The sequence below is a fragment of the Haemaphysalis longicornis genome, unplaced genomic scaffold (genome assembly GCF_048455015.1).
Source record: "Haemaphysalis longicornis isolate Haplotype H1 unplaced genomic scaffold, Haemaphysalis longicornis Haplotype H1 scaffold_11, whole genome shotgun sequence".
Taxonomy (NCBI): Eukaryota; Metazoa; Arthropoda; class Arachnida; order Ixodida; family Ixodidae; genus Haemaphysalis; species Haemaphysalis longicornis.
In genome coordinates this window covers 117,622,988-117,634,695 of record NW_027526214.1, presented here as the reverse complement: position 1 = coordinate 117,634,695, position 11,708 = coordinate 117,622,988, and positions in this window count along the sequence as shown.

Below are 11,708 nucleotides of genomic sequence, written 5' to 3'. Positions count from 1 at the left end.
ATCACAACAAGTCGCACACTTCTTACAATTGTCCTTTTTCAATTCATGAGCTGAAGGTTGCTCTCAGCACATATAAGCCTTCAGCTCCAGGTGCAGACAAAATCACATACACCATGATACAACACCTACACCCAGACACTCTTGAAACACTCCTACATCTATACAACAACATATGGCTTTCGGGGCACATTCCTCGCTCATGGAGGGAGGCCATAGTGGTGGATTTCTTGAAGGAAGGAAAGGGCCCTTCCTTTCCCGCCAGTTATCGTCCCATTGCCCTGACAAGCTGCCTCTGTAAGCTCTTTGAGAAGATGATAAACAGGAGACTCGTGTACTTCTTAGAGTACCATGGTCTTCTCGAGAGCTGTCAGGCAAGCTTCAGAGCGGGGCGATCTACAAATGACCAACTTGTCGCTCTTGAGTCATACATAAAGGACGCTTTCATTCACAAACAGTTTTGCACAATGGTGTTTTTTGACCTTGAGAAGGCATATGACACCACCTGGCGCTACGGGATCCTCAGTGACCTGAAGTCATTTGGTGTCTCAGGGAACATGATGAACACTCTTGCTAGTTATTTGTCCGAAAGAACTTTTCGTGTGAGAGTTGGTAGCGCACTCTCAAGGGTTCATGTACAAGAAAACGGCGTTCCGCAAGGTGGAGTTTTAAGCTGCACTCTTTTTATAGTTAAAATGAACTCCCTTGGGAAGGCATTGCCACCTACAATTTCTTATTCCATGTATGTAGACGACGTCCAGGTATCTTTTAAATCATGCAATATGTCCATCTGTGAGCGTCAAGTCCAGCTCGCTGTCAAAACACTTGCCAGCTGGGCAGACAAGAATGGGTTTCAACTTAATCCAGAAAAAAGCACCTGTGTTGTCTACTCCAGGAAGCGTGGGATCCATCCGGACCCAGACATTACACTTAATGGCGTTTCGCTTCCTGTGAGGAAGGAACACAAGTTTTTAGGAGTGGTGTTGGATGAAAAACTTACATTCATACCTCACGTTAAGCAATTGAAACATAAATGTCTAAAGGCTCTCAACATTCTTAAAATCTTGTCCCACCAGTCTTATGGAACGGACAAGCAACTCCTCTTACGTATTTTCACAAGCCTAGTGGGGTCCCGATTGGACTATGGAAGCGTCATTTATGGGTCTGCAACAAAAACGACACTGAAAATGCTCGACCCAGTGCTGCATCTGGGTCTTCGCCTTGCATGTGGTGCTTTTCGCACTAGCCCAGTCGATAGCCTCTATGCCGAGTGTGATAAATGGTCCCTATATCACCAGAGGATTTACATGGATTTGTTGTATGCCTCGAAAGTCATGGCCCTGACTAACCACCCTTTTAATTCCACCATTAACAACACATCCTCACAACAACTGTTCTTAAATCGTACATCCATCTCTCTGCCCTTTTCACTTAGGGTAAGAGATGAAGCCTCTGAGCATGAGGTACCCTTTTTAGACATTCACAAGACACCCATCACTGATTTTATACCACCATTGAATCTGCGCCCTGTGCTCTGTGACCTGTCTTTTACGCATCTTGATAAGAACAGGGCACCAAGAATTGCGATTCAGCTGCATTTCATGTATCTGCAGGATAAATGCAGGGCTGCAGAGTTTTTCACTGATGCCTCCAAAACGTTCACTGCGGTGTCTTGTGCTGCTCATGGACCCAATTTTGAAGGGCGTAGTGCCATGAATGTAAAGACAAGTATTTTTTCGACAGAAGCATATGGCATCTTTCTGGCTGTAAATCACATAGTTGAACATAATATTCCTAAATCTATCATCTATACAGATTCGCTGAGCGTCGTCCGTGCATTATCATCCGGAAAGTCATCGAAAAACCATGTAGTTAACCTTCTCTTGAAATCAATTATGCTGGCGTATTCTTCAAACCTTGAGGTGATTGTGTGTTGGGTGCCAGGCCACTCTGGCATCGGCGGAAATGAACTGGCGGATGAAATGGCCGCCAATGCTGCACTCCGAAACACAGTAAACCTAACAACACTTCCTTACACAGACCTCAAGCCACACATAAAATAGCAACTCCGTAAAACGTGGCAAGCAGACTGGAGCGAACAGACAGACAACAAACTACACGTAATGAAACCACACTTGGGACAATACACTACTGACTCACACAACAGGCACATTGAAGTTACCTTAGCTAGATTACGGATAGGCCATACACATGTGACGCACTCGCACCTGCTCACGGGTTCTCCAAGACCCCTGTGTAGCAGGTGTGGGGAGGGCCTGTCCGTAGTCCACATACTCATACAATGCAACACACTTGACACAACACGACACAAACACTTCAGAGACCTGTACAGACAACATATTCCCCTACACACATCGTTGTTTCTGGGTGACGATGCCATAGTTTCTGTGAAACGCGTGTTTAAGTATTTGTCAGACGTGAAGTTTTTAAACCTCATTTCTTATCATGCATAATCAAATCTGGCCCTATACACCAGCCATCACCATTATCTTTTTTTTTATCTTACAATGTCCAGTTTACATGTTTTATACGTACCTTTTGTGGTAATCACTTCTTTTCATTAAATGAGTTCTCTGGCGCTCTTTGCCCTCGTCGGCCTTGCGCCATTAAACACAAACCATCATCATCATCATCATCAAGTTCTTTTTTCGTTTATTTGCGGCGTGGTTTGTTCCAGAACAAAGTGCGCCTCTTACAGTGAATTATTATTTGGTGGCCACTTTCCTTTTTGCGGTGCCACACATTGTTAATTGTGTTGATGGTCTAAAGGTTTCGATTAGCATTCGCTTAAAAAATTTGCAGGGTACGTAGTTTGTTCTCTGATTTTTTACTCGTGTATGCCGGTTACGTTTACAGGACTGAAATTCCACGACAGAAAACTTTTATAATTGTTCTGCTTTTTCTCACACTTTGGTTTCAACAAAGGCCTGTAGCTAAAAGGGTCTCTTGTCTTAATAAATTGACGTTTTATTAATACCTATATAAAACCAAAGGGCTTTGGGTCACGGTTATATTGGGCATTTCTTACACAACTAGAAATCTCTGGAAGATATAAACCAATAAGGGTGTTTACAATGTTTTTCAGAACCTAAGGAAGACCAATATTGTAGTTATGTTCATGGATTAGTGACGAAAAAATTGGTGATATATATATATCTATATATATATATATAATCCAGGGAGTAGTAGAACTTTGAAGATGGTAGAGAACACAAGAGAAGAACAACTTCGAACAAGGTAAAAGCACGATTGTGGCCTACGTTTCAGCAAAGAGAACTTGCTTTCCTCAGGGCCCTGAGGAAAGCAAGTTCTCTTTGCTGAAACGTAGGCCACAATCGTGCTTTTACCTTGTGCGAAGTTTTTCTTCTCTTATATATATATATATATATATATATATATATATATATATATATATATATATATATATATATATATATATATATATATATATATATATATATATGTTTATATATATAGCGAATCAGAATAGGAAATGAGGGGCTCGTTGAAAATAAGACAGAAATAAGAATTGGCAGTCAAGAAGACCACGGAAAGCAAAGGGGAGGATGTAGTAGCTCCAGATAAGGAATTTGGAAATTACGAAAGTGGAGAAAAAATGCCCGCCATGTGGGATCCGAACCCACGACCTCCAGAATACCGGTCTGGCTACCACCCCCAAGCACAGGAAACAAAAACACCTTAACATAAATACCCCAGAAAGTGGAGGCTAAACTAGCCCCGCCGGTAGCGTAGTGGTTATCGCACCAGATAGGTATTCTGGAGGTCCTGGGATCGGATCCCACCTGGCGGGCATTTTTCTCCACTTTAGTATTTCCAAATTCCTTATCTTGAGCTACTACATCCTCCCCTTTGCTTTCCGAGGTCTTCTTGACTGCCAATTCTTATTTCTGTCTTATTTTGAACGACCCCTCATTTACTATTCTGATTCACTACATGCATAGCGAGGGCCTCTGTTCTGGCAGCCTTGGTGCCATAGGGAGCTTAAGAGGGTTCAACGCTGGTCGACCACTCTCGACATGTCGTAGACGCTCGACTCATGGCCCGGGGGTTAAAAAGAAGGTCCCCTTCAACCCGAGTAGTCCGAGTAGCGCTGACTACCACCCCCAAGCACAGGAAACAAAAACACCTTAGCATAAATACCCCAGAAAGTGGAGGCTAAACTAGCACCGCCTATAGCGTAGTGGTTATCGCACCAGACCGGTATTCTGGAGCTCCTGGGATCGGATCCCACCTGGCGGGCATTTTTCTCCAGTTTAGTATTTTCCAAATTCCTTATCTTGAGCTACTACATCCTCCCCCTTTGCTTTCCGAGGTCTTCGTGACTGCCAATACTTATTTCTGTCTTATATATATATATATATATATATATATATATATATATATATATATATATATATATATATATATATATTTTGTAACGTGGCGGCAGGACATACGACATGAACGATGAGACAGTCGAACGATCTATTTACAGAATATTTACATGGCGGCGAAACCAGACCCCGAAACCAGAACCAGAGCGCACAGACAGATCTTCGTCGTCGTAGGCTGGGATTACCGAGCCATGCTGCGTTGCCCTCTTCATCGTCTTCTCGTGACATGGCCCCCCGGTTGAAAGCGACCGTGGCGGTCGACGCCGCCGTATTGCGCGATGTGGTGAGGACGAAAGATGAGATGACAATGTACAATGAAGCCTTTGCCGCCAAATAGGATGATGATGCTGTAGGCGATGCCTGGTCCCGCGACACGACCTCGTCAAGGCACCGACGAAACGTCGAAGGTATCCGGAACCACGTCGGACTACTGGGCTGGGGACACGTCATCGTCGTCTGGTCACGTCATCGGTTCTTGGCGGTTCTGAATCGGCTGGTCATGGGCTGGGGTCACGGGGCGGGGGGAACGTCGTCGAGTGCTGGTAGCGGCGGGGCTGGGGCTTCCGACGTGGGTCACACCCCCTCGAAGATTGCCACGATGCCGATAACGTGTGCAGCTGCGGCCAGCACGCGGAGGGACCCGCACCTCCACCAAAATGTAACGTGGCGGCAGGACAGACGACATGAACGATGAGACAGTCGAACGATCTATTTACAGATTATTTACATGGCGGCCAAGCCAGAGCCCGCGCAGGCAGAGCGCACAGACAGATCTTCGTCGTCGTAGGCTGGGATTACCGAGCCACGCTGCGTTGCCCTCTTCATCGTCTGCTCGTGACATGATATATATATATATATATATATATATATATATATATATATATATATATATATATATATATATATATATATATATATATATATATATCAGGGCGTCAAACCGGAACCGAACCGGTATTTTTTCGGGAACTGAACCCGCACCCGAACCGTTATTTTTTGAGCACGCTGAACCCGACCCGGAACTGAACCGGAAAAAGAAATAACGGTTACCGTTTCATGCCGAAACGGTTCGACCCTCTGTTGTTATTGCACAGTCAATGCAATTCAGGCATTTTTTTCTTTCACGTACCATCAACTTCGTACAGGCGCGAGCGTAGTGCAAGCTGACCAAACGAAATGTCATTCTCGGCAGCTTGCAGGGGATACAAAACGACTTTGACCTTCCCTCGGTGCGACTTCATTGGAGCAATCAGGCTGCAGGAGTGCTCCACTGCGCAGCAGCGAAAGCTCACACCCGATGTGTGCAAACTTTTTGCATTTCATAATTTGTTTGGAAGGTCCGACACCTGCAAATTATTAATACTTGACAAGTGTGACCGCAGGAGCCAAACTCGCTACATTGCTTCTACTGCTACTCGTTCCGGAGGGGAGTACTGCTGTGGACGAATTAAAGAGCGTCTACCCAAAACGTCCCATCTCATGCTCCACGTGTCAAATTTCCCTTTCATTTTGTAACCGCATTATCTGTTATAGGATTCCGCAATGTAGCACACGGAACGATGGTAGGGGTTCAGGCGCTACGATGATATACTGATTGTAATGCACACTTTCGGTATCGCAAAAGGAATTGCAGTGGTCAGAGCAATCATGCAGTGACTGAGCGTGAACTAAAGCTTGCTTTGAACAAAAGTGTGGCTAACACATTCGATAAGGGGACAGCCAACAAATTATTCAGGGTGACCAAATATTTTTATTCATTGGTAGTATTTATGTGCCTGTTGTAGGATTTTTCTGTTTTGTTACAAATATAAAAAATGTGCGCCGTTGGTATTAAGCGCTGGTATTTGAACACGCCAGTATGCAGAACTAAATTTAGGGCTTCAAAATTAGCGTGATGGGCGATTGCATAGCGACAATTGCGATTTCAACAAAAAAGGAAAGGACAGAAAATATATCCCACCATCATGCCTCTTGGCGTTGGCTTTATGAATAGTTGCTAGGACAACATAAAGTCTGAGCGATAAAGAAGGTGGTAAATCGTCGCCACTTCAAGTGTTTTTCTGATATCTCCTAATTGTTTAAAATTTCCTTTGCAATTGCGCCACTGCCCTTGGGGAGCAGCAGCATTTTGAATGTTAGTTTGCGTTTTGATTTGACGGTCGTTTTAAACTAGTAAATGTTTTTTTTTCTAATTTCAGTGATAATTCAATTCATCGAACCGGTTCGCGAAACGGTTCGGTAGGTGATTTTGTTGAACTGGAACTGAACCGGAACGAAATTATTTCACCCGAACCCGAACCGTAACCGAACCGGTATTTTGTTTCGCTTCGACACCCTGATATATATATTCCAGCATTCTTGAGAAAGAATGCAGTTTCGTCGCTCCCTAGACGGTGCCAGCGCTCGCACTGCTGACGCGGCCTGGCAGTGGAAAGCATGAATACAGAATAAAGGTTAACAAAGAATGCAATATATTTTTATAAACACCGAGGCGAATCATACGACAGTATGTTTAAGTACATTTCTCTAGTCACGAGTCTGTACTAGTTAATCTGGCGTTGACTTGAAGCACACACGCGAAGGGCTCGCCAACTTGCGTCAGATGGCAATAACATAAGCCCTCGGCGATCAGAGGCATGCTAAGGTTATTTTGAAGTCACATTTTTCCGCTAATGCTACCAAAATGACGTCACTTTCTTACCACACCTTGCGTCATATTCTGTTTATTTCTTGTTCCGCCGGAAGTGCTCCCTCCTCACACAGATGGCGCTAAGCCGCATGAGCAGCTTAAAGAGGCCTTGAAATACCTTCCGCCGATGCATGTATTCCGCCCATGCATGAATAGACATGTAACTAAATACAGCTATGTATTAGCAATCTTTTCGTGCTAGAATTTTGTTAAAGGGATGAGTATTAGCTGAGAAATCGTAAATCAAAAGCCACGCATTATCGACGCGTCGCATTTCCTCCTCCTTTCAAATTTTTCTCGCTGTTGACGGCGCGCGATCTTTCTCTCCCGTGATGCTGAGCTCCTCAGCGGTGACGTACTTCCGTTTTTGCACTATTCAGACTGCCGTCTGCTACGAGCAAGCTCTTTTGGCTTTTTCATCTTTGTTGACACGATGGATCCCGCATTCCGCTCCAGGCTGGAAAAGCGAACTAAAGACATGGCCGCATGTGTGCGGCCTGGCCTTGCCCTTTCGCGGTGTACGGTGGCACGTGACTTTTTATCGGCCGCGAACACGCAGCCGCACGGGGCGGATCGTGTGCTCGTTTTCATTGGTGCATCACGCACTGTTTATCTAAGCCGTCTCAGATGTGGCCCCACTGGTGCCGGGTATTATTTTGCGGCGGTGGTAAATCTTACCGGTGGCATGCGAAAAAGACATTTTAAACCGATACAGAACCCGTTCACGAAACGCTCCCGATCGGATCGCTTTATTAGTGGCGATGAACGCGAAGGCGCAGAGCAAACCAAGCCCGGACCCGCCAACCAAGCCTTCTCCTTCGAGTCTGGCCACTCCCCCCGAATCGGTAGCATTCCCAGCGCTTGAATCATGTGACCTCGCGAAAAAATACAAACAAAATAAATAAAAAATATTGTCAAAATAAAAAGAAAGAACTTTAACAAAAATTTGGTGCGTCTGACTTATTTGTTCGCATGTCTTTCCAGATTGTTCTCTGCTCTTTTCCCACCAACATTCTAACCTTATTTTACTAACATATACTGCTGTCCAATTCACTTTTCACTGTCCAATTCACTGTCCAATTCACTTTTCACTTTTCACAACCCTACTTCCGGAAGCCAAGGGCTTCCGGAAGTTGGATGGTTCCATCACTGAAGACTGGACGGATACTTTTGCAGTCCGTTACAATATTGTCACGAAGCCAAGGACGACGCTGTTGTTTTGCAGGAGAAACAAGTTTATTGGAGCGAACTTGTGCTCCCCTAACAACTCAAAAAAGAATACACAGGCTGCGAAGCAGCGGTCAACAAAGTGACTTGAGCAGGCGAGTGTCGTCGAACCGAATGCCGCGGCGTCTGCTCTGCAGGCTTTTACCTTTCGGCGCGAGTGTTTCTGGAACCGTCCATTCAAATCCAGAACATTGTACATCACAGAAGAATATTCTGGGCTAGTGACGTTAGGGCGAAATAGTCTGCTTATCTGAATGAGGTAGCCCGTGCGGCATAAAAATAAACAATGGAACACGCGCTTCGCATGGGACACAGATAACAGAGCCGGGCCGGGCCGGGCATTAAGAACAAACAATAAATAAAAAACCCGTACATGTTTCGCGGCATTACCCACCCTGTAAGAGTGCATCGACCCGATGCTAAAAGAAAATGACCGTCCCAACAAACAGCAATAACGAAACAAAAAAAAAGTCCGTCATCTTGCGAAGTACGGTTTCAGGCGAACCACGTGGACGACATCATGTCGCGTGTGTCGTAGTGATGTGCCGGAATCACCATTGGGGATCACTTCGTGGGGTAATTGGCCACCACATCGTAGAATCTGGTAGGGTCCGAAATACCATCGCAGAAGCTTCTCACTGAGTCCGCGTCGTCGGATGGGAGTCCAAACTCGGCGTCTTGGCGTCGGAGGTTGTAGTGTCCGGCATCCACTAGCTGCTGGTTCGTTATAAAAACTCGAGCGAGCTGGCGGCCCTCCTCCGCACGCTGAAGGCAATCTTGGGCGTCGGCGTTGAGGTCGGCGTCTTCTACATGCGGAAGCATGGCGTCGAGCATCGTAGTCGGCCGTCTTCCGTAGACAAGCTCGAACGGTGTCATCTGCGTTGTCTCCTGGGTCGCTGTGTTGTACGCAAACGTGACATACGGGAGGACATCGTCCAAAGTCTTATGTTCAACGTCGACGTACATAGACAGCATATCCGCGATCGTTTTGTTCAGACGTTCCGTAAGTCCGTTCGTTCGGGGGTGGTACGCCGTCGTTCTTCGGTGATCCGTGATGCTGTAGCGTAAGATTCCTTACATCAGCTCCGCAGTGAAGGCCATACCAAGGTCTGTGATTAGGACTTCAGGGGCTCCATGTCGCAGCACAACTTGGTTAATAAAGAACCTGGCGACTTCTTGTGCAGTCCCCCTCGGAAGAGCGGCCGTCTCTGCGCAGCGCGTCCTGTAGTCTGTCGCTACGACAATCCACTTGTTTTCTGATCGTGACCTAGGGAACGGGCCAAGAAGGTCCATTCCAATCTGTTGGAAGGGCCTCGATGGGACGCCGATTGGCTGTAAAAGTCCGGCGGGTCTCATCGGCGGCGTTTTTCGTCGCTGGCAGTCACGGCAGCTCCGTACGTAGTGGGTGACGTCAGAGGTAAGTCCGGGCCAGTAGTACCTCGCCTTGATTTTTCCAATTGTGCGACATGTGCCGAGATGTCTGGAAGACGGGTCGTCGTGGGACGCTTCCAAAATTTCGTCACGAAGGTCCGCGGGGATGACAAGAAGGTATTTCGCTCTTGTTCCGGGGCTGAAATTCTTCTCCACGAGGACGGAGGTTCTCAGGCTGAATGCTGGTAAGCTGCGTTTGAAGGTCCTAGGAACGGCAACGTTGCATCCCTCAAGGTAGTCGATTATGACGCGTAAGTCCGGGTCATCATGCTGCTGGGCGGCTAGTTCGCTCTCCGTCACGATTCCGAAGAACGCGCTGTCTTCATCAGAGTATTGTGGTGGTGGGTCGATGGGGGCGCGGGACAGGAAGTCGGCGTCGGAGTGTTGCCTGTCGGATTATAGACGACTGTAACGTCGAACTCCAGCAACGCAAGCTCCACCGCCCAAGACGGCCAGAGGGATCCTTTAAATGGGCCAGCCAACACAGCACGTGGTGGTCTGTCACAACCTTGAATGGTCTTTCATACACGTATGGGCGAAATTTTGAAAACGCGCATATAATTGCCAGGCACTCTTTCTCAGAGGCAGAGTAGTTGTTCTCCTCTTACGACAGACCACGGCTGACATAGTCGATTACCTTTTCGCAACCGCTTTTCTTTTGGACAAGGACTGCACCCAAGCCTATATCACTGGCGTCCGTGTGCATTTCCGTTGCGGCGTTTTAGTGGAAATGATCGAGCTGGGGCGGGCTTTTCAGGCGTTGTGCAGTTCGCCGAATGCCTTTTCGTAGTTGTTTTCCCAGCTGAAAGGGGTGAATCTTTCGTCAAGCGCGTGAATGGCTCTGCTATACGCGCAAAGTTGATGATTAAGCGCCGGTAGTATGTGCACAACCCGAGAAACCTTCGCACGCCCTTCTTGTCTTTCGGCCTTGGGAAGTTCGCAATGGCTGAATTTTTTGCCGGGTCAAGTAGTACTCCCGCGGCGTTGACGATGTGGCCCAAGAACTTGAGTTCCTCGTATGCGAAACGGCACTTTTCAGGCTTCAGCGTTAACCCCGACGTACGAATGGTCTCGAGTACAGACTCCAACCTTGCAAGGTGTTTGTCGAACGTCCGGGCGAATACCACAACGTCGCCGAGGTATACGAGGCAGGTGTGCCGCTTAAGGCCAGCTAGCACAGTGTCCATGACTACTTGAAACGTCGCTGGTGCTGTGCACAGCCCAAACGGCATCCCCTTAAACTCGTATAGGCCGTCCGAGGTTATAAATGCGGTCTTCTATCGGTCTCTCTCGTCCACTTCAGTTTGCCAGTAGCCGGTATTCAGGTCCATCGATGAGAAGTACTTCACATGGCAGAGGTGGTCGAGGGCGTCGATTCGTGGCAGAGGGTACACGTCCTTTTTGGTGATTTTGTTCAGTCACCGGTAGTTAACGCAAAATCTAAATGTGCCGTCTTTTTTCTTCACCCGTAAGGGCTTTTCGATGGCTGTGTAATGTCTTCGCTGAGCATGTCGTTGACTTTCGTCCTGCTGGCTTCCCGCTCGTGAGAAGAGACACTGTACGGTGACTGTCGGGTAGGTCGGGCTCCATCTGCGGTTATTATTCGGTGCTTCTCTCGAGGTGTCTGACGTATATTGCGCTCGACGAAAAGTATTCGCTATAGCGACGCAGCGAAGCCAATAATTTGTTCCGTTGCTCTTGCGGTAGCGCCGGATTCACGTCGAAGGGCTGCGGGAGCTTGAAGGTTCCTACGGGTGTGCGTTCAAAGTCGGCTACCGCGATCACGTCACTTGCTTCTTGCGTTTCTTCGACAAATGCAATTGCCGCGCCCTTATTTAAATCCTGGTACTCGTCGGTGAAATTAGTAACCAAATCGTGGGATTGGTGTTCCCTGAAGCGCGCAATGCCTCTTGCGACAGAGACACCACGGTCAAGAAGCAACCATTGAT